General features: G+C 42.8%; 1 protein-coding gene across 2 annotated transcripts in view; it reads right to left on the reverse strand.

Annotated features, from left to right (window-relative positions):
* Positions 1-12,974, reverse strand: part of RNF182 (ring finger protein 182) — a 238,260-nt gene extending 225,286 nt beyond the window's left edge. For both annotated transcript variants that reach the window (XR_012157315.1, XM_073331942.1), the window contains exons 1-2: positions 12,797-12,974; positions 8,944-9,069 (exon numbers count right to left, since the gene is read on the reverse strand). The gene's annotated coding sequence lies outside the window, so the exon portion shown is untranslated. The remainder of the gene's footprint in view (positions 1-8,943; positions 9,070-12,796) is intronic.
* Between the last annotated feature and the right edge of the window lie 11,386 nt (positions 12,975-24,360).

The following is a 24,360-nucleotide window of genomic DNA, read 5'->3' on the forward strand; positions in this document are numbered from 1 at the left end:
GAGCTTTAAATGGAGTCGTCTTCTACTTGTGTCCTTCCATGACAATCAGAGGTTTTTCTAGCATGCGGTACATAATATGGCCGAGTCTGTAGCCCTGGTGAGCTCATCCATGGTGCATGGTTCCTCCAGGCGCTGGCAGACCGACAGATGATCCATGGTTTGTGTTTCACCGCAGTCACCTATATCCGGGTTGTTGCAATAGCCCCACTTTCGCATATTGACTTCTGACGTGCCAATTCTCGTTCAGAGGCAATTTAAATATCTCCAGGGTGACCAAGCTTTCTCCGCTCCAATAGCGGGAACATTCATGTCATGGCCCGTCGGAATCTGTGAATTTTACTGAACACCTACCACTACAACATAATAACTTAGATGGGGTAAAATGCTTCGTCTTCTGGGAGGGGTGGGGGGAGTTGAGAACAGGCCTCATCTGGATGTATTGGCCTCAAGGTGAACCAGCATCCTGATTGCCAAGGAAGGAGGAGGGGGTGAGAAATACCACTACAACAAAGGCCTCCAGGAAATGAAACACAAAATAACTGTTTAAAAATAGCAAGGACATGCAATAAAGCAACCAAAGCTGAGGAATTCAAAGGCTACTCTCAGTGTTTCAAAAGGAAAAAAAAAAAGATAAGGTGCAAAGGACAGAGAATCAGCTGTATCTTTCAATGCCATAACATTATTTGTGAATGTTTTGAAAATCATGTAACCTTTTTATGTTCATTTCTTATCAGCATTCCTGCTTTGAAGTACGCGAAACAACACGCCGAAGAAATTGTAATTAAATGAGCTCATTTTTACCTTTCTAGGACTGGGTATTTTTAGGATCCAGAATGGATCTGATAGGTCACAGGCAATGTTCCTTCCAATTTTTGACAGGCCATGTGCGCAAAAAATTTCTTCTGTGCAAATTTTTGTGCGCGTGGTGTTTTGCCGTGTGTGCGGGGTTTAGGATTTGTGTGTGCGTGCACACGCGCACAGCTTAGAGGGAACAGTGGCCACAGGATTGACTATAGCAGAGGGTCTCAAGTTGTGGGCCATGGACTTCCAGGGTTTCGCAGACTACGTCTAAGTGGTCTGCAAGAGATGGACTGAAAACTGACTGAAAAGAATTAAAAACGATATGTACAGACAATAGATTTCCAAAGGAGTCTGCACCTCCATCTGAAATTTTGTAGGGGTCTGCAAATGAAAAAAGGTTGAGAACCACTGGCCTACAGGATCTGTTCCACAAAGAGAATTGGATACTGCCATGAATTGACGGCAGAGGCCGGTGTGCTGGCTCAGATAGCTCTGGAGAAGTCTAGGTCTCATGATTACGTCACCCAATTTACCAGATAGCATCTGGAATCTTATGGAAGGCAGATTCTTATAACTATAATCTGATTCAGTTGAATCTTTTGGCCCCAAATCACTATGTTATCTAACTTGTCTTCTGATTTACAGAGATTTCTGTGCTAGATTTCCTTCTGATTCAGGATAAGGAAAAATCCTTCCTAAGATCTATGCCTAAGAAGAAAGAAAACAAAATGAAAAAGTCACTCAAAAGCCTCATTTTGGACAGCTGTGTTACTTAATGGCAGACACTTTTGCCTATGTACAACCTTTCCAGTCTAGCTAGATCTTCCATCCTTTGCTGTATCCCTGAGTAATGTCATACTGAATTTCTTCTTCCTGTTTTAAAAGTAAGTTTGGTGCTGGCAAAGGTGACGAAGTGAGATGGGGAAGCCTTCTGAAAAAACAAGGCCTCCACTTATCCACACTGCCCCACCAACGTGCCTCACTGCTGCACCCAGCCTGACCACATCCAGGAGTGAGAGAGAAGTTTCTCTGCCTGTTAAGTGCTCCACTAGGGTGCCATTTAAAGCCAGCTGGGGTCATTTTTATGATGTGGGAGCACTTGCCCAGAAGGAATTGGAATGAGAATCGCCAACTCATTTCAGATGCTAATGACTTTCAGCCAGCCTCAGCCACTATTAGTCTAGGTCAGAGATGAACCTCTGACCTTGAGGTAAAAGACTGTTGCCCATTTTCAATCCCCTGAGCCTTTTAATCCCCTGTCATTTCTGAAACAGCTCCAATGGAGCATAACAAGAAGTAGAATGGACAGAAGTTATCAAATGCTAATGGTTCTGTGGCTAGCAGGCCTCTCCATTTCTTAGCAGCGTTAAGGGTCTAATACCTGCATTTTACAAGCAACCAACCCCTACATCCTAAAAGCACATACATTGGAGACAACAATGGGCTGCATGAATGTACGTCAGTGAATGTGGGAATATGCAAATGTATATGTATGTCTATACAGTATGGGAGAAAAGGCTTAACGTTCTCAGGATTTCTGAGACAATTAAATTATACCTTTGTTTCAAGAGTGCTGCTAACTAATGGGTTTATCTGAACTTGACTCGAGCAGGAATTAAAAACAAGAAAAAGAAAATCGTGGTAAGCGGCTGGATGAGGCTCCACTAGAGAATTCAAGCCTGACAGATTTATGGAAACCTTGTTTCCATATGGATTGGTCTGTCTGTCTCCAGAGCTCTAGTGGCAGCTATTAGTGAAAACCGTGCTAGCTCCAACGGATGTCTGGATGTTTAAAAAAAAAATGTTTTTCTATAGACGCTAAATAAATATAAGAACAGAACTCCAGTAGATTCTTTGCTTGCCTGCTGCTACAGACATCCCACTCTAGGGTATACAAGACTCAGATGTACAGCTGCACTGGTGGACAGCATCAAAGGAATGATCTGATTTACTGTGTTATGAAATAGTGACATACTTGGCATGAAAATAGAAGAAGATGCATCCTGGTGGGGGCGGGGGAGACAACATCATTAAAACTACAATCCATTAGTTTCATAGTAAACTGGATTTACACTGAGGGCTGGAGGAACTCTTGTCATCCCATTGTATAACTATGCAACAGCCTGTGAACAAACACCTGGTAACAAGTGAAGTCATTAAAACACACCACTGTCTCTGTTACAGTCACTCATTTTGTGTGTATGTATATTGTGTCTATGGATTATTGATCTTCAGCAAATATTAACCATGATGGGGCTAAATTTAGCCATGGTGTAAACTCTACTGAAGTCCTATTTGAAAAGGACAGCTGTTTTGTTTTTCTGTACTGTACGTATGGACAAATCACAGACAAAAGTGGGCATGGCTGCATCCCTCATGCTGCTAAACATTTGACCCCATCTGAATCCAGCAGCTGCAAGCTTCAGAGAGGGAGGAAATTGCATTTCTATTGCTAGGCTTTCAAGTAAGAAAGGAAATCTGCAACAGAAGCAGAATATTTAAAAAAAAAAAAAGAGGACAGATGTGATCATTACCACATCATAGCTAAGTATAAGGAAATCAAGTTTTAGGAAAATGTACAACTTATATTGGGAAAAGATCTCAGCTGACAGAGAGAGATACACCCTTCCTCCTATATCTAGCTCGGTGATCAGGTCCCCTTTCCCCATCCCTGGCACGAGCTCATGTCTTATTCTGTACAAACGGAAGTGCTGGGTATGCAAAGCAAAGGAAACGATGTTCATAATATAGCCTATCGTTCCATATCTATAATATACATGCATATATACAAGCTTCCATAAATGTTATACAGCGCTATGAAGATGTAAAGAACTATATACTGCAAATACTAACTAGTATTATTATAGCTGGTAAGGAAATGATTTATGCTCCTATAATACATTGAGATGAAAAAATATTTTGTTTTCATTGACATTTTTAAGGTTTTGCAGGGGAAAAAAACCCAAATTTTCGATTATTAAGTTTTAACTTTTCAAGGAAACCCCCCAAAAATTAGTTTAAAATGGACATTTTTAAAAAGGTATTGTTTTGTTGAACGAATGAGCAAAAATGTTCAATCACCTAATTATATTATCCTGATCTTCACACTCCATGTTTTCACTCAAATGGTGGAGAAGTGGGAACTCGTGACTGATCTCTCGCCCTCCACTCCACGTGTTAGCTGAAGAGGTGAGCTGGGCATACTGAAAGAATGATGTAAACTGGCATCCTTCCCTGCACCCTATTCTCTCACTACAGGAGACAAATAACTTCCATTATCTACAGTGGGGAGTTACTTGGATCCTACAGGGGGGAGACAGCCTAAAGCTAAGTAGACATTCAGTGTATGATCTGCTACAATGGAACTATACCATTTTACACAAATATCTGGCCCCAATCTCCTTGGGAGTCAGAAGATGGATAGTTCAATGGTTAAGAAGCACTGGCCTGGAGATAGCTGGGTTCAGTTCCTCGGACCTGGAGCAAGCCACTCAGTCTCTCTCTGCCTCAGTTCTCCATCTGTAAAATGGTGAGTATAGCACGTCCCTACCTCCCCTTCTGTAGCGAGGACAAAATTCATTAAAGATTGTGAGGTGCTCAGATACTACAGTAACGGGGGTCACGTAAGTACTGAACACAGACTGACAGAGCCTGCACACCAAGGTTATTTCTTTGGCTTGTATAAAATTGATCCCTGAGGGCTATAAGCATGGATAACTTACGAACTCTCCACACTCACGTTACATGAAAAGAAAATCAGACCGTCTGCTTTTCTCTTGGTAATTTACCTGAACTCAGTATTCATCTGCAACACATGCTACTTACATACTGTAGTGGGGACGATGCCTTTTCTATTGTCATGTACATACATAAAAGCAAAGAGTGTGGGCAGGAGAAACAAGCTCCCAACTTTAGTTCAGCTAGGAGAAAACCTTTGATTCACTGTTATGGCCTCCCTGAATGCAAGCACAGTGGTAGCATTGCCATGAGAAGATATAGCTGTGTGGGTATTGGTCCTGCATTTTTTATATATTATTTTTATGCACATACATGTACACACCTGCAAGAGTGAGAGAACTAACCTAAAAGGTAATCTGTATTTTTGAACTATTGTCCCCCACCCCCATCAATATTTACGTTTGCATGATGGCATTGCATCTATCTAAATCAAATCTTTGCAAATGCGGTAGGGCCCTAAGGCTCCAAAGTAACCCGTGTGGAACAAAAACGTGTGACCACACTGGCACATGCTATGTAAGTAGCAAATATTTTACATAACGCTGAGATCAGGCGTTGATATGATAAAATGTAAAAACTGCCTTTTTCATAGATTGTACTCCACACACGTAGGTAACCTACATACAAATATGTCATGGTTTAAATCTAAATGAAACATGTCCTTTCCACATGGGAAATCTCCCCCAAAAGAGGAAAGGTAAGAAACAGAACATAAAGGGAAACACTGCCACAGCATGGCTCTCTCTTGGTGATAGGTTTCCCCAGGATTGACAGAAAATCAGTTATTGCCACTCATGAAGTGTTGCAGTTGTTTTTGCTTTTGTCGAACTGACTACAGAGATATCCTATCTCCTCCTGTGGTCCTGACAGAAGCAAAAAAATCAGGGCAAATCATGGGATTTATTTATCTATTTGTAACCAAGTCAGATGAATCTAACAACAGATATTAACCAAAGGGTAAAACATAAAACTTCACAAAAGCGGCATCCTTTCCTCACAAAAGCTTTAATCCTGCTTGTTTTACTGACATGAGTAATCTCAGTGAAATCAATGTATCTACTTGCCTAAGACCAGCAAACAGGATCTTTGTTAAAAGAAAGATTTGTTCTGTATTTTAGAGAATATTATTAAAGTGACCCGAGTCAGCCATCTCACAGTAGGAGATGGGATGGGACCAAAATCTCAGCTCCAAACTTCGGGGAAGTTTGAAACCAGCTCCTAACCTTACAAACCAGTGCCCACCCTAATCAGAATATTATTGGCACGTTAAAGGTAGTCCAGTAGAGCTGGTTGGAGAAACTTCAATGGAATCGTATTTAATCAGAATATGCAGTTTTACTGAAATTGAAATACTTTGTGAAATTGTGTCAATTTTTCTGGAATGTCATTTCAGAAGAAAACCGTGAAAAACAGTTCAACATTTTCTGCCTGGTTCAACATTTTCCTATTGAAACATTCAATATTTTTCTTTTGAAATGACTTTTCATTTTGAAATTTTGTGCTATATTATAATATAGTACAAAATTAAAAAGTCAAAATTGAAATCAAATGTTTCGACTAACCTTAATGGAATTTTTTTTTCAGAATTTTCTTTCACAAAGAATTTCAAAATTTTCAGGTTTTGTTCTGATTTGGAAGGAAGTCAATTTTTAAATCTCAAAAGCCTTTGTGAAATTAAACTTCCATCCTCCACATAGCTCTAAAATAAAAATTAAAAAAAAACTACAAAACACTATGTACACACCTCCTGTGTGAGTGTGCATGTATGTATAACGTACAAAAATCATTTTTTAAAAGTTTCTGGAATGTAAAGAAAAATAAGATCAGTTTACAATAAAATCTTGTTAGATTTTAATGAAGATTCTTCTTACTTTCTTCAGAGCAGTAAAAAGTTTCATGTAGTTTTGTACACTGGCCCACCTGTCCCAGCTGGCTGGCCCGCCTGCCCACTCTAGTCCCTACTGGCTTCGGGGGAAAGGTGGCACGAAGGCAGGAAGAGAAGCAGCGTAGGAAGAGAAGGACACAGGAGTGGGGCTTCGGGGGCGGAATGTGGGCAGGGACACGGCCTGGCTGTTTGGGAAGGCTTAGCCTCCACTGGCCTATTATACTCGCTGCCAGTGAGAATTGTACTCAAATGTTATGTCCAATGCTCGATGTTTCATTAAAGACAGAGATACTTGAGCTTCTCAAAGCAATATTGAGAATACCAGTGTTCTGAAGTAGCATGTTCAGGTTGTATTTCAGATATCCCCTTACGATTTACTCTTCATAACCTGGTCTGATTAAATGTAGTGTTTCACACCACTTTAGGATACTTTCAGTGTCTGTCACAGAACCTGTGCAGAGCTTTAGATTTAACGTGTGCTGGCTGCTTAACGTTCCCTGTTCAACATGAGAAAAGCTAGTTTTTGAATGAATGAAGGAAGGAAGGAAGAAACTCTAGCCGAGATCTTCAGCTGATGTAAAATGGAATCACTGTATTTGACTTCCCTGAAACTACACCGCACTAAAAGACTTAGATATTTTAAGGCAGACCAATGGGAACAAAGTTCAGAACAGCAAATGTGAGTGAGGTCTCAAGGCTGCATAACATGCATTTGCTTGACTCTCGTTTCTGTTGGAGGAGTTGAATACAAATTGGTCATTTTAATCCAACCTTGTAAAATTCCACTCACCTTCTTGCCAGGGACAAATTAAAAGCTTCTTCAAAAGCAAAGCTTTGATATAAAACAAATTAAGGGCTTAATTCACCCTAACTCATGCTAACACGTTATTGGCTTGAATGGAGTTCCAAAGAGTGAGAGTCAGAGCAGGTATTGGACCTAGGTTTGTAGCCCTCAAAACTGTGAAGATCATCTTCAAAACACAAACCAAGTCTAACAGATGTTGCAACTGCTGGGCAATACGAGAGAGTTGAGGCTGCAACATTGGCTGGCTTGTAAGGGGAGCTCCATTCAGAATTCAGCAACAGAGCAGCTGCAATGACACCTGATGAATTCTCCGAGTGTCTGGCTCTTGGATACCTCCCACACTCAGGTCCATGGGTCTGAGTAGTGAAGATCAGTGTCACCCCTCTCCTAGGCCAGGTCTGTTCCATCTTCAACTCCCTGCTGGCCAAGGTTATATTTAGAACCCTACTGCCTCCTGCCATCCTGAAGCCTCCTCCCACAGACCATCCCAATAGTTCTCCCTCCAGGCCTATGGAGGAGTACCACAGCTCCTCAGGGAGGGACCAAAGATTCCAACAGGTTTGAATGCCATAAGCCAGGAAGCAGGCAGAACAGAGCTACAGGGACTGGAGAAGCGGAGCTGCAAGCGGAAAAACCAGTAGCAAGGCTGAAGCACCTTCCACGAAGGGAACACTTGAGGCCTGATGCGGAGATAGGCACTGAGGTGGCCACAGCTGCTGGAATGAGAACAGCAGTGGCTGGTGGAGCCTTGAAAACCTGCTTTTTCCTCACAGTGATAGATCTGATTGAGCATGGAAAAGAAATTATATATTTGGGGAGGGGGAAAGCAAAGGGGTAGGAGAAAATAAAGAGAATGGAGAAATTTGGTGCAGCGCTGAGAAAACTGAGGAGTTGGGGATGTGACCAGTTAATACTGAATGGGGTGGGGGCTAAGTAGCAAGTTAATGGCAGAGGTGGGGAAAGGGGGAGTATGCAGGCAAAGAGCATGTGCTAAGGTGTGTGGCTGGGAGGGAGTGTGAACCTGTGTGTGAATGTATCTGTGGAGAGGAGTTGTGTGTATTGGTGTCTATGGTAAGGGAGAGCTAATAAATTCCTTGACAATTCCACAAGACTATTTCAGCCATATTGTATGTGTATGTGGTGGAATTTTCCAGCAATAGAACAGTTCTGGATACAAATCTCTCACTATTATTCTAACATTTCACACCCAAGTGCATCACTGGCACTAGTTTGGTGGGAAAACAACAACAGCATGGACTCTCACTTTTCATTCCTCTACCACATCATTTACCTTCAGCACACCTACCCATCTTCTTGCCGCCCAAGCGGTGATTACTTCAGAGTGGAAGTCACCTAACATCATTCCGACTGATAAATTGTTTATGAAGGACAAGAAATACCACGTAAGACTTTGAACTCAGTTACACTGGTGTAAGTCCAGAATACAACTATAGGTTCCTAGATACCATAATGATTAGCATACTTGAGAATAGATAGATTAAATAGACAGATTTCAGTGTAATTAGTCCGGATTTACAGGTATTAATGAGATCAGGATTTGGTGTATGGAGAAATTCACTATCTCATAATAAAAGAAAATTTAAATGCATGGAAATATCCTTAATTAAGTACATGGAAAATATGCTAGCCAGTGTCTTTCCATAGTAGTATGTCTGATGAATACAACCTGTAACACTGTTCTAGAATCACTTACTCTGTGCGCTGTCTTGGAAAAATGCATTGCTTTGGTATCTGTACCACCAGATGCAACGTGACAGAAGTCTGTATAAACTGAGGTCAGGTCACTGTTCGCCAGGATGCGACAGAATCTCCTTGCCACCTGGTGATGACAGAAAGCATTATTTGAAGATGCAGGTTATTTTTCCCCCTTACCTGCATTCATAAAAAGGACAGCTTCAGCCGAGCTGCATACCAAGTGACAATAACTGCTGTCAACAAGAACTGAATGTGAGCTTATTGCAAAGCAGTGACAAACGTCACTCCTTCCATTTATCTGCACAATGACCTGGTGAGTGAAATTCTGGGTAGCAGACCATTGATGGCTGTGATACCCATGGATTCCACAGCTGTTGTGGGATTTGTCCTGGAATGTGAAGATGACAACAAAAAATATTTTGCTTTGCTTTTTATCCACACACCAGCACCTGAGAATGAAGTACAGAGGTAAGGAAGCAGGCAGAGAACCACAATACTGACTTCTGCCTTGGCAGAGGAATGAAACAGATGGACTAAAAATGTCCTTGTCGTTCCTCACTCCTGTGATTCTACATTCAGCCACAGCTGGCCTTTAATGTCCATGAAGCATGCAGTCATGTCCCGCTCCTTATTTTGAGGACCTCAAAATGTCAAGGCTCCTCTTATTTGTTTAAAATGAAAGCTATGTTTTCAGCCTTTTTCCCTGGTGGATACAGCCTTCAGAACATATGCTATGATGAAAGGTTTGTCATCATGATTTTTACCAAAGTCGTATGTATTTCACTGTAGCCACACCCAGAGCTGATCCATGAGACCTGAAGAATGGCTCCCTTGATTTGTGTATATGTTGTCAGGGGGAGTAATACGGGTGAGCAGACATTTAGACCATTTCAGACGGCTGGGTGTAGTGCACCAGAGTTTTTCCTTCTGGTGCTCCATCCACTGCAAGTTCCCTCCCTACTAGTTGCCTGCAGCTATGCTAGTCTCCACTAACCAGGTAGTGTGACCTCTGACCACAACAGGGCAGAGTAGTTCACTAGTGTGATAGGCAGCCTCATCTAGTGAACTAAGAAGAAGAGTGAGAGCAAGTGACTCCGATATTCGAATTCCAGCTCTGATACACACACACTCCCTCTTTGGCCTTAGTTAAGAAAGTCAATGCACCCGTGGGTATCTAATTCACTTAGGCTGCTTTTAAAATTTCAGCTTTTACTGTCTCAGTTTCCCTATTGGTGAAATGGGCATAAACAGAACTCTTGTGAGATAGGCATTAATTATGGCAGTTAATTAGTTAAGCTTTGTAAAGCAGTCCGTGTGCTAAAATTCACTACAATGTGCACACATATCCGAATCATTCATCCTTCTGTCCTCAGAACGAATAATGACATTAGCTAATATAATCATAGTAATTAAACCATAAGATACAGTGTGAATAAATATGTAAATATAAATACTGAATACGAGTGGAATTTTGTTTTGCAATAGTACACTCTAGATCTCCATCTACTCTGCAATACAATGGGTTTCCATTCGGCTGAAAGGCTTTGTGGATTCTGCAACATTCTAGATTTCAGAGTTAACCTACTGAAAAAATAATGGGGACAGCTCATGCCTCTCAGAGCTATTGTTTCAGGCTGCCTAAAGACTCAGACAGACATTTCTGCATAAATTTACACTCAGCTCACATTTGGGAAGTTTTCTTGCAAACTTAATTTTTAAAAAAGCTTTGATTCTGGAGCCCCTGTATGTGGCAATGAGTGGATTCTGCGGCACAGTCTGCAGCTGCAGAATCATGGAATACCGGTGATCTCTGACTGTCAATGGATAGATGGCAGACATCTGTTCTCATCTTCCTGGATCTCTCTACATCCCTTGACACTGCAGACCATTAGATACTGCTGTCTCACCTGAGAGAGATGGCAGGAGCCCAGGAGAACATGTTAAAATGGTTTAAAGTTCTCCCTAGAGGGATGTACCAAAGAGTACTAATGGGAAACTGCACCTCTGCCATTAGACCCCTCATCTGTGGTGTCCCACAAGATTCAGTTCTATTCAGTTTCTACATGCAGCCACGAGGTAAACTGGCAGACAAAACAGACTTAAGTGCCAGCAATCTGCAGAGGACACCCAGCTCTACTTATCCTTCACCACATATGACCATACCACTACCATTAAGATGGCGGAGTGCTTAAGTGAGATCAGTTCTTGGATGAAGAACAGCTGGCTGATACTGCACCCAAGCAAGATAGATGTTATGTTGGTGGGGAGCAGAAAGCAGCTGGAAGAGTTTGGAGCCAAAAGCACAGTCTTCTTTGGTTGGAGACATACACCCACAATCGGTCAATTAAGTTCACAGTTCAGAAGTGCTCTTGGATTCTCCAATGACACTAAGCTCTCACATTGCATTATTTGAAGATTCAGCTTTCTATCATCACCAGGTGGCCAGGAGATTCTGTCACATCCTGGCGAACAGTGACCTGGCCTCAGTTTATACAGACTTTTGTCACGTCGCATCTGGTGGTACAGATACCAAAGCAATGCATTAGCCCTTAGGAAACTTTAACTTCATCGAGCGTAGAATGCTATGGCATGTCTCCTCATCAACACAGGTTATTAGGAGGAGCACATCAGATCTGTCCTCCACTCTCTATACTGGCTTCCTATAAAATACCAAGTCAGGTTCAAGGTCACTCAATGGCTCAGGCACAGCATAAGGCCTACCACCTGCAGCTCTGGGACGAAGACCATGGTCAACAACTCTGCTCCTCAGGCACAACAGATCTGTCTGCCACAAAGATAAAGTTATCTGGAGGAGACAAAGCTTTCTCAGGGCTGGCCCAAGCCTGTGGAACAAACTACCACAGAAAGGAAAGACCATCACAAACTGCACCACCCTCCACTCCAAGTGCAAAGTGTGTTTCCTTGACGTTGCCATCTCTCATATCAACACAGCGGCATGCATATTTAAAAACCAAACCAAAACAAAAACTCTATCAAACAAAAAACAAACCTACAATGCACTTGTAACCTTTGGGTAGGCTAGAGTTCACCTCATTTCCCATGTCCAGAGCCTAAACAAAACAAAACAAAAAAACAATTCCATAGAAAGTAGCTGGAGACCCAGAGTTCAGTCTCTAAGGATTTTCAGTAAGGATTGTACAGGGTCAGCCTCCCCACATTCAGATCCCAAAAGGAACTAAAGAAATGAACTTAATTAAATACTTTAGATTATTATTTGTTTCTTTAAAATAAGATTTTATAATTTTTACAGCATGACATGGCTGTTTTATAATCCACAGACATTACCTTCACAGTTATACATAAACATAAATAAACAAATTAAAATCTAAACAGTTCAATCCCCAGAGAAACACAGTGAGAAGAAACTGAGAGTTCCCAAAAGCTTAGGTTTAGTTCACCTAAGTCTCAGTTAGAGTCTCTGATCACCAAATCTATACAGTTTGCTGAGTCTAAAACAACATCTTCCCTCCACGTGCTTGTAGGAATGTTCAGTTGGAATCCATGCAGACACTTCCTCTGCTGAAATCACTGCTAGCCAGTCAGCTAACTGATTAACCAACCTCTCAGTTAAGTGTATAGATTTAAAAAAAACCCTGTTACAAGAAAATACAAAACTGAGAATAGGAAAATACAAATGACTCTTTCCCCATTACCACATTTAAAGAAAAACTGGTGAATCAGACTAGTGGAGACAATTTAACTAGAACAGGTTGGCTAAAATCAAAACAACACTGAATGCATACTATTAAAATAGCAGTTATTTTTCCCTCCCCATTTCCCCTTGCTATAATTAGCATTGCCCATGCTTCCCTATTAATCATATCACTAACCTGCTGCAAAATGCTTCAGAGTTAGGGACAACAGCCTGCTTTCTGCTCCTGGGCTCAGCTTCTCCCAGCCCACACAGGGAACATGGACCTCTGCAAAGCTCTCATGGAGCATACCCAAAACTACCACACCCAATTTCAGAAACTTCTGGATGTGGAGTGCTTAGTCTGCCTACCAACAATGACCCACATACAACTCACTCCTACCTCCCCCCAATGAGTCTCTTAAAGAGATATCTCCCTATTAGGCACATGGGTTACACGCTCACGATTCTCCCCTTGGAGAGAGGCTGAGAGAAATAACACATGGCCCTGTTAGTCACACACCACTTAGTGCATTATTGGAAGGTGCTCAGATGCAATAGTAATGAGGGTGGTATCAGAATTCAGAGAGAATAGGAAAGTCCAGAATATACTGAACAAGAGCAGGTAGGGCTTTGGGGGACAGAACTGGAAAAATATTGGAAGCTTAAAATTAGAACAATCATTCAAAACATCCTGTTCCTCAAGTAGTGAGACGAACAAAAGAGGGTCACTGAAATAATCAACCCTGCATCCTTAAGTGCTTGCCTTCTGATATTACTCCTTCCTTAGACGGAAAATAACACATACACTCCAGTATATCTCGCCTATACTGGGCGTCCATTCTGTTCTGCCACCTGAGCTGCAGGGGATGCTTTCTGTGTCTAATCACTTCAGAGATATCTATTCCCAGTCTTGAAATGCTTCAGCTAAGAGTTGCTTCTAAATGTGATATATGGTGGATATATTTAATAACTTTTATGGCAGCATTTCAATGAAACCCCCCACCCAGCCCAATTTATATAATTTACAATATAACTTTGACTGCATAATAAATTAAATTAAATTTGCCGTCCCGTCCCTCCCCCCAGGTTGCATATTATTTGCCATAGTGAAATGCTGAAACTGAAAATATATGAAAATGATTTCAATCTGAACATCAGTCATTTTCTTGAACAAACTGAAAACACTGAGTATCTCAAAACAGAGTATCTCAAGATATTTGAAACAAGTAAGGTATATTTAAAATTTTGCAATAGGCAGAAATTCTCATTATTTTTTTTAAAAAATGTAAAACCTCACATGGTTCTATTCTTTCTGCTGATAAAAATTTGGAGCTAACTGTTTAAGGTTTTTGGTATCCAAATCTACCATAAGTTCTCAACTGTTTAGGTTTTGTATTACCAACTAACTCAGTCCTTGGCCAAAATTTCACATAAGAACAAAAGAACAGTGATACTAGGTCAGACCAATGGTCCATTTGGCCCATTATCCTGTCTTCTGACAGTGGTCAGTGCCAGGTGCTTCAGAGGGAATGAGCAGAACAGGAAATCACCAAGTGATCCATCCCCTGTCATCCACTCCCAGTTTCTGGCATCAGAGGCTAGGGACACCCAGAGCTTGGGGTTGCATCCCTGACTATCTTGGCTAATAGCCATTGATGAACCTATCCTCCATGAACTTATCTAATTCTTTTTTGAACCCTGTTATAATCTTGGCCTTCACAACATCCCCTGGCATCAAGTTCCACAGGTTGACTGTGCATTGTGTGAAGAAATACTTCCTTTTGTTTGTTTTCAGCTTACTAAAGCAAATCTAAAAACACTGTATTGGATGCAATGAGCCGAGCTGTTCATTTTGGGGAAACATTCTGCTCTCTCAGTGCAGAAAGAGTAGTAAAACAAACAAAAACCAAAATAGACCTACTCCCCAAATCCCCAAAGGTAGTCAGTACTGTTTGGGTTGGAGAATTTTTGTGGGGTTGGGGGTGGAGTTGAATGCTGAGTCCAGGGACGAGTGGTGGATTAAATTAGATAAAATATTTAGATCTGACAAGAGATAAGGTAAAGATCTCTGATCTACCTTCCCTCACCTTATTTGGTTGTTATTATGTGAGGGGTAGAGCCCTTCAGGAGCCATCAATTAATGATGAGAGTATTGCTATCAGATGTGGTTACAGAGCATCAGTGGGAGGTATTGGTTATGGGGGCTTGGCTGGCCTCATTCCTAACGTGATGTGTAGCAGGACACTTGGCAGAAGAACCCTCAGGAGTATACCGGCAGTCCTCTGTCTCTTGAGGTTTATATAAGGTAACCCACTGTATCTGTGGGCTTGTCTACACTACAAAATTAAGTTGACTTTATTTAATTCGACCTCAAGCCTCTGAATTAATTAAGTCGATTGTGCATGGCTACACCATGCTCATTGTCTTGATGGAGTGCGTCCTCACTAGCAGCACCTGCATCGATGCACAAAGCAGTGGATCGTGGGTAACTATCCCAAAGTGCAACTTGCCACAGTGTGTTTTGGGAAGTTTGTGCAATGCCTCATGGGACCAAAACATTGTCACAGGGGAGAGTAGGAACACTGTGTCGGCATCCCATGATGCACTGTGCTCCCTCCCTCATATCAACAGCAAACAACCCAGTGGTTTTTGCACCTTAAAACTGCCACGCGTAGGCCATAACCCCAGAAGCATGGAGCCTGCGCAGCTGTGCACTCTTGCTGTGAGCATCTCAAACACCTCACACCTTCTCCTGCAGTATTTCCAGAGCCGAAACAGGTTCCGCCACGTGGAACCTAGCGATGTTCTGCAAGCAGCCCTGCTGCAAGCCATTGAAAAAAACAATTCACAGTTGCTGCTGACAATCACAGAGCAGCTGCACTCTGCTGAGCGCCATTTCTGGTCCCATGAAACAAGCACTGACTGGTGGGACCGCATCGCTTTGCAGGTATGGGATGATGAGCAGTGGCTGCAGAACTTTCGAATGCGGAAGACCACCTTCCAGGAACTTTGGGCAGAGCTTTCCCCTGCCCTGCCGCTCAGCAACACAAAAATGAGAGCTGCTCTGACAGTGGAGAAGCAAGTGGCAATCGTTATTTGGAAGCTTGCAACTCCAGACAGTTACTGGTCAGTGGGGAATCAATTTAGAGTAGGTAAATCAACTATGGGAGCTGCTGTGCTCCAAGTGTGCAGGGCCATTAATTGACTTCTGCTATGAAGGGTAGTGAGTCTGGGAAATGTGCCAGACGTAGTGGATGGTTTTGCCATGATGGGATTCCCTAATTGTAGTGGGGCGATGGATGGCACGCATATCCCCATCTTGGCACCAGACCACCTTGCCAAAGAGTACATAAACCGAAAGGGATGCTTTTCATTCGTATTTCAAGCACTGGTGGATCACAGGGGGTGTTTCACCAACATCAACGTAGGATGGTCAGGAACGGTTCATGACACGCGCATCTTTAGGAACTTGGGTCTGTTCAAAAAGCTGCAATCCGGGACTTTCTTTGCAGACCACAAAATTGACGTTGACGACGTTGAGATGTCTCTAGTTATCCTGGGGGACCCAGCCTACCTCTTGCTCCCATGCTCATGAAGCCGTGCACCAGCTGTCTGGACAGCAGTAAGGAACGATTCAACTACAGGCTCAGCAAGTGCAGAATGGTGGTTAAATGTGCCTTGGGTCATTTAAAAAGACGCTGGAGAAGTTTACTAACAAGGTTGGACCTTAGTGAAGAGAACATCCCCATGGTTATAGTTGCCTTCTGTGTGCTTCATGATATCTGTGAAAAAAAGGGGGGAAGTTTTCCACAGGGGTGGGCAGTTGAGACAGATCGCATGGCAGCCATTTTTGAGCAGCCAGACACCAGGGCAATAAGAAGAGCACAGCAAGGGGCGCTGCGTATCTGCGAGGCTTTGAAAAGCCATTTCAATAACGAGTCACAGTAATGTGAGCTGCTTGTCTGCATTGTGCTTTCCCAAACCTTCACCTGGCTTGTATCACTGTCTCTGTAAAGCCAACCCCCCACCCAAGCCCACTGTTTCTACTCAGTAAAGAACATTTATTTCTCGAATCCATTTACTTTATTTAACAAACATAAGCAAAGAGGGAGAACAGAAAAAAAGGTAACCATGGGGAAAAGGGCTTGTAAAGTTGGAACGGGAGAAACATTTTCAGATGTGTAACATAACACTGCATTCCAGACCATCAAAGGTCTGTGTATGGGAGCCTTCTGTTCCTTGTACCCTCCCCGTGAGTTAAGTGAAAGGGATAATGGACTTTTCACCCACGCCTCATGGAACGCTTGGGGGAGGGTGATTCTGTGCCAGGCGATGCTGGCTGGCTGGCTGTCCACCAGGGTCTGCAGAGGGACTCTACCCTCCTGCTTCTGTTCCTGCAGTTCAACCAGACACCTCAACAGGTCTGCTTGGTCCCTCATAATCCAAAGCATCTCATCCTTCTCTGCATGCTCTTGCTCACTGGAAGCTTGCTTGCTCTCCATGTCCATGTGTAACTTCTTGGACAGTGAAATCCTCCACTCTCTCAGCTCTGCGTCAGCTGTCCCAGAGGCATTCTTTATCTCATTGAACATGTCCTCCCATGTTCTCTTTCTCCTCCTTCTAATCAGCGAAAGTCTGCGTTCAGGTGTTGATGACATGCCGAAGGACACGTTTCCAGCTGTCAGTCATGGGAAAAAATAAAGGAGCCATTGTACATGAATAAAATGTTTCCATAGCAAGGCCATTTTCATAAAAACAAAACCCTTGTTATACTAGGTGCAAGCCATAACATAATCAGAATCTGTAACCGTTCACTGTGCTGCTTTGCTGCTCCAGCCGTGGTGAGTAGGCTCCCCTGGGTCCTGGGTGACCGCACTTTTAATGAAGTTTATGGCAGGCTCATGTCGGGAGCAGGGGCAACTAGTTAAACAACAGTCCTTCCCCATAGCACCACAGGAAGCTGTTTATGAATGGGGGGGGGGACGTTTTCACTCCCAAATTGCGGAATCTCTCATGTGGGGCCCCAGTCCCCTATCAGCCACTTTAAACTACTTTCCAACCCCTGCCAAGCACAGTAAAGGGACATTAGCGGCCGCATGGTTTGGTGATCTGGAATGTGGGGGTGGGGTGGGTTCACATGCCCTTTTTTTTCTTGTAAGAGCACTTTTAATGAGAACTTCTCCCGTTTCCCCTAGGCGACCCTATATGATATCAGTCTCCTGACAGTAACAGAGGCGGAAAGGAAGCAGATGCTGCAAGCGTCTGGGTATAGATCCAGTCCTTATGCTGCTAAGCTGTGTATCGCAATGATGCCAGCAGAATTAATTCAGGAGTTGTGTGGGAAAGTGTCCTACCGTGGTGGAAGAAATAAGAGTGCCCTGCCCAGAAACCTTCTGCAAAGGATTGCAAAGTACCTCTATGAAAGTTTCCTAGAGACATCCACGGAGGATTCCCAGGCTATCCCAGTCCACATAAACAGTCTTTTCCATGGGCCACCCTCTGCATAGCTGGAGCGGCCTCTTGTAAGCAGAAAACCACATCACCTTGCTTTTTCTTCACAGTAAACATGCAATACCACCGAATGTGTGTGCCCGCTAAAGTTTAACTGGACTTTGATTGTAAAGCATCACAGTTGGCTACCATGATGTCATGCGACCCACAGGGCCAGGACATCCACCGCTCGCCTGTCTCCCATTCTCCTCCTCCTCCTCTTCCTCATTCACCATATCGTCCTCCTTGCTGTCCCTAGACTCACACACCTGTGAGGTGTCCACATTGCTTTTGGGGTTGCTGGTAGGGTCACCCCAGAGAATCACATGTAGCTCATTGTAGATCCGGCATGTATGGGGTTCAGCACCAGAACGACTGTTTGCCTCCCTTGCCTTCCGGTACGCTTGGTGAAGCTCTTTTACTTTCACACGGCACTGCTGTGTGTCCCTCATGTAGCCCTTCTCCTCCATTCCACGAGCGATCTTTGCATAGATGTCAGCATTTCTTCTGCTGGATTGGAGCTCTGCCTGCACAGACTCTTCTCCCCACACAGCGATGAGATCCACCACCTCCTGTGCAGACCAGGCTGGAGTGCAGCTGGGGTGTGTAGTCTCCATGATCAGCTGTGCTCAACCTGGCATGTGCCCAATGCTGATCAAACAGGAAATGGGAAATCAAAAATTCCCGGGGTTTAGCAGGGGAGGGGCTGTTTCCTGTGTACCAGGCTGAAGTGCAGCAGAGTTGAGAATGATCTCCAGAGCGGTCACAGATGAGCATTGTGGGACACCACCTCGAGGCCAATTAAGTTGAATTACACAACACTGCATCTGCACTACCTCACAGTTGACCCATGAAAATCAAACTAAGCGCTACGCCTCTCGCAGGGGTGGATTACAGAAGTCGACATTAGAGGCAGCTTAGGTTGGCACAAAGGACCCGGTAGTATAGACACTTAACAGGGCGACTTAAGGCAGCTTCCTTTGACCTAACTTTTTAGTGTAGACCAGGCCTGAGTATCTTCCACAAGACATAAACACAAACATTTCACTCTCTTGCAGCCCCTGCTGACAGGAAGAAGTTTATTTGGGATATTCTTTCTTAAACTGAGTGTGAGAATGCTGATATGATTTGGAAGGGTTATTACTGACACTCTGTACCTCAAAGCAGCACCCTGGAATTCCCATATTCACCACTATTCTATGATTATGATGTGTTTTGTACAATGCATGCCTTGCGAGGTATCATTTAAAAAATCTTGATCTGTTGAACCTTAATATCCTGTTGAATTGTATTTACTATCATTGTATGTTAAGTTATGAAGTATTGTTATATGTGTTTCTGAAATATGTTGTGAGGTGGGAAACGCTCAGAGTCAGCCTTTCAGTTGCAAAGGAGGGACAGACATCATTAATGGTCCATCAAAAAGAATCTACTATCCCAGAGGCTTCTCAGAGAAGGCACATACGCCAGGAAGGCAGACTAACCCTCGTCACAGCAAGGATCTTCCTAGCAGCTGGAAGAAGGTATAAGAAGAGAGACAGTGACATCATCACTGCCCCCTACCCCCCAATCTCAACACCTGGAAAATCATCATCTGGAAGACAAAGACTTAGAGAGATTGGTCCCAGGCTGGAAGGGGGTACAGACTGTGTATTGAGGAAGTGTATGCTGTCTGTACCATCTGTTAGGGTGAGACTATTTGATTCAAATCTAGCTTAGTCTGAGTTAGAATTTAGATTGTGAATTTATTTTTATTTCTTAGGTAGCCAACTTTGATTTCTATGCCTGGTGCTTAAAATCTCTCTTTCTGTAGTTAATAAATCAGTTTTATATTTTACCTAAAACAGTGTGGCTTTAGTTGAAGTGCATGGGGAATCTCAACTCAGATTACAAAGGCGGGTGCATGTCCACTTTCCTATGAAGGAGTGGCTAATTTATGAGTTTACGCTGTCCCAGGGAACCTTGAGCAGTATAAGACAGTATATTTCTGGGGTGCAAGGCTGAGGAGCCGGGGGTAAATTGGCTGAAGCCTCTATTGATGGTTCATGAGTGTCTGGGAGATCATTCATGTAATTCAGTTGAGCGTGTCCCTCCCTGTGGATGGCTGAGTAAGTGCAGTGCCTGACAGAGGCTTGTAGCTTGACATTAGCATCGAAGTGCGAGGGACAGCCCAGGATGGTAGGGTTCAGCAGTCCCACAGTCCAGGTTGCACCCCAGGGACCCCATCACACCTTCCACAAGACATAAACACAAACATTTCATTCTCTTGCAGCCCCCTGCTGACAGGAAGAAGTTTATTTGGGATATTCTTTTTTTAAACTGAGTGTGAGGATGCTGATGGGATTTGGAAGGGTTATTGTGGGGGGAGGGGGACTGCATTAAGCTCTGGCTGTGGCAATGGTGGGGATCATTTTATTATGTCTGTCTTTTTGTTCTATAGTTTTGGTCTGGCTCCTGTGAAAGTCCAGTCCCCTGCAGATGTGTCTTCTGTTTGTCAACTGCTTAATTTTTCCAGTGGAGTGAAGCTGTCATGTGAGGTCACCATTGCAGAAGGAGAGGCGATCTCTCAGGTGGCTAGGGCCAATACCATGCAGGGTTAGACAGACAATTGTCTGTTCATTTAGTCTCATCTGGGATCTAATCTCAGGTGTAGAAGGCATTGAGCTAGCCTAGACCCTGTCTTTCAGTTCATGTTGCTTAATGCAAGGTCAGTGGGGCATAAAGTTTCTACCATCCATGTTTTAATAATAGATGAACCTCCCAGCTTTGCATATGAGCATGCTGTGACTGAATGATGCAGCTGGTCCTTTGTTCAGCTCTCTCCAGATGGGTATTTGGTGCAGCATAAACAAAGAGAGGACAGAAAACTTTGCTGTTTGCATCTGATTTTAAATGTAGGAAACTCCCTTCTCCAAGCTCAGATTTATGGGCGCATTCATCTTGCATTTGAGTTAATTCTGGGAATAGCTGGGGTATACAAGTTGCATCCCTGAATTTCCAGCTAAGTTGACTGAGGTGTTGTCTGTCCAGGCATTGAGGTTGCCAATGTTTATTGTTCTGAGTGTTTAATGTCCATGGAGATAAGAGCTCTTCTGGGGCAGCTTTGGATCTCCAAAATTCGTTTGTTCCAAATGGGCATGGGCACACAGGAGATCTGGTACCGAGTAGGGTTCGTGACTGAGGCATGGGCATAAGTGCCTTTATGATGGACGAACCATTTCCCACTATGGTTTAGTGACACTCTTGCTTTGGTTGGGGTGATGAACGTGCTGTAATGGTTCACCAAAGAAGACTGATGTATCCAAGTGGGTTTCAGAATTCTCACAGGGAAAACACGCTGCATCCCATCAATGGCCCAATAGGACATTATCTTTTGCCCACACGCCTGGATGCATTAACTGCTAAGAACTCAGCCAAGCACACTGTCCTCACAGATCTCCTTAGTATACAGGTAACATCTGGAAAAAAATGATTGCTCCTATTGACACAATAAAAGGCTACCATGTTAAAGGACCATATCACTGTAATCTACTGACATGATGAACACACAGTTCATTCTTTCTGTGCACATTGCACTGAAAAATGTTTTAACCATAAATCCAAACCACCTGGACTTTGGCAGGCCTCTGCCAGGGTCCAGGAACACATTGGTCTCGTTCTACTGTGCAACATCAAACTACATTTTAACTATATAATGGAAATACCATGTTTCAACCTGGTTACCAGACATGATAGTTCTTTGTATGGTTATTTATATGGTGCCACATGGAAACTCAGAACAGGGATGTTGAGAATGGGCTAATACTCAAACAATCCCATAGTTGACCAAACATTTCAAATTACATGGCACAAACTACCGTAATTAGCTCAGATGTCCGGGACGTGTAGCACAATGAGGATTGGAAAAAATATAAAGTAATTTACTGTTCCATCACAAATGTATATTTAAAGAAGAAGAAAGGTGGCAGGGTCCCAACTCAAGTCTTTTAAAACCAGAAGGGTGAGGGGAGGGGGGAAACCTGGATAATAAACCTCAGTGATAGGGGGATGGACAAGATGCACTTATACAATATGGCTCTTACAATTGCAATTTCTATGAAGACAATATAAATCTGTAAAGCACATGTGGACCGTTTCAGTTTTCAATTCACAGGCAATCTCAGCTGGGGAAACCAAATAAGAGGTTGCATGAGTATCTACTACTACAGTATATCTAATCCAAATGTAGTTGCCATTCTGGCATCCCATTGGGAGACATCAGATGCATGGTTTCATGTGGTGTTATGATACATTTTGTTCTCAGATCAATGCAAAGACTTTAGCATTTATTCTTGATTGATAGCTGATGGGCCTGAGCCACAAAGTTTAGATCTATATTTCCCAAATTTGGAGGCCATATATAATTTAAACAAAGTGCTCTAATTCCCATCTGAATAGGTTTCATTCCTAGCTGGCCACGGATTTCTGATTCTTTGGACCAGGGGCAGTGGGAGAGGGAGCAGAAAGTTTTCTATTTAACCACCTCACCCTAAAACACAACTAAAGCTCATTTGTTTGACTGAGAAACATCAGGCAGAGAAAGAATTATAGACATGTCTGTTTTTAAAATATGATCTACATGACAGAGGATTGAAGAACAAACTTCAGTTCCCAAAAGGCATTGAAGAATTCATGTCCAGTTGTGGTCTGTTAAAAAGAAAAAGAAAAAGACCTTTATGCAGTAAGTTTTTATAGCTCCTGTTTGTTTCCGCACTGGTGACTGCAAAATAGCTGTACTTATCTCCTCCAAACACCACTTTAGTTAAGCTCCCCTGCCTTCCCTATAGTAAGAAGAAATTGTGAAGGTGTCAGCAGCCCCCATTGTTCCAGGTTCTAGCTCTGCAGGTTCTTACAGGTTGCTACATGTAAGAGGAACTCAGAAAAGGCAGTATCTCAGCTTCTTTCAGGCAAAGCAGGACAGGAGGGAATGGCATGAGGCCAAAAGGCAATGTTAGAATCTCACTTCATTTGCACTTAAGAAAGTGACCTCCTTCCACAGAATGTTGGCTGTCCCCCAAAGAGACTGTCAACCATAAGGTCTAGATAAAAATCCTGTTTGAGAACCATTTCCTGCTAGCCCCCCAGAGCTTCAGCAATGAAGCAATTGTGACAACTATTGGATAAATGGTAAGATGGCTAGAGTATAAAGTGCAAACTCAGGTTGCCCACCCGCTGCTTCTGCTGGAAAATCTCAAGCTTCTGTTCAGAGGGAATTAACCAGTTCTGTACTTTGATATAAAAGGGATAGTTCTTAACATTCCTGGTATACGGCAAGCCTTACAGTTCATTGCACTGGAAGGAGTCAGGTTCGGTCTGCAACTCTAAAAGCAAAATTAAGCGGAGAATAGTGAACGTCTATGGAGCCATTTTAATAAAAGGATATTTACAATAATAAAATACAAAAAAAAATCCACATTTGCACAGGAAACAACTAATTGTACACAGGAAAATAACAATCCAGTCTGGTTCTCAATGGAAATTAATGGCAGATAAATTTAGAACAAATAAGAGGAAACAGTACTTTAGCCCAGCCTGCGGTTAACCTGTGAAATTTACCATCACAGGAGAGAAGTGCAGGCACTCTTTCATTTACTGTGAGTGACACATACATTTAAATGGGCTTTTGTTTGTTTGCTTTAAAGAGACAGGCCTGAGCTGTGATGTCTGGGTCTGTATCTGGATTTAATCAAGCTCTTCCCCCACCCAAAGTTAGGGGCTGTCTAGAGTGAGGGTTTCACTTTGGCACATGAAGAAATGGGGCCAGCTGTAACATTCAGAACTAGGTCTAGATTCTGAACCATCCTAAAGTTTTGGTGAGAGGATTCAGATCAGAGGTCATGGCTGTTATGACTTATTATTTGTATTGCAGTAATGCCTCAGAGCCCTACTCATGCACCAGGGCCCCAATGCGCTCGGTGCGGTACAGAGTACAAAAAGAATGCTCGCTTCTAGTTAATAACAGTTTGGTTTATAACTGAAAACGAGCCGTTGGAAAAAAGCTCATTTTGTTTTTCTTTCTTTATGATGTTGTAGATTGATTAAATTCGAGGCAAAAGATGGGATTGTTATTTTAAGGCCCTAATTTAGGAAAATACTAATTGATTTTCCTCAGTGGGAGTTTTCCTGATTAAGGAATAGTGAATTACAGCTTTAATACACAAGTGTACATATTGTTTTATTTATATTTTGCATTCCATGAAAAGTCTTTCACTCCAGTGTTGTAGAACTAAG

The sequence above is a fragment of the Lepidochelys kempii genome, chromosome 2 (assembly GCF_965140265.1).
Source record: "Lepidochelys kempii isolate rLepKem1 chromosome 2, rLepKem1.hap2, whole genome shotgun sequence".
Lineage (NCBI taxonomy): Eukaryota > Metazoa > Chordata > Testudines > Cheloniidae > Lepidochelys > Lepidochelys kempii.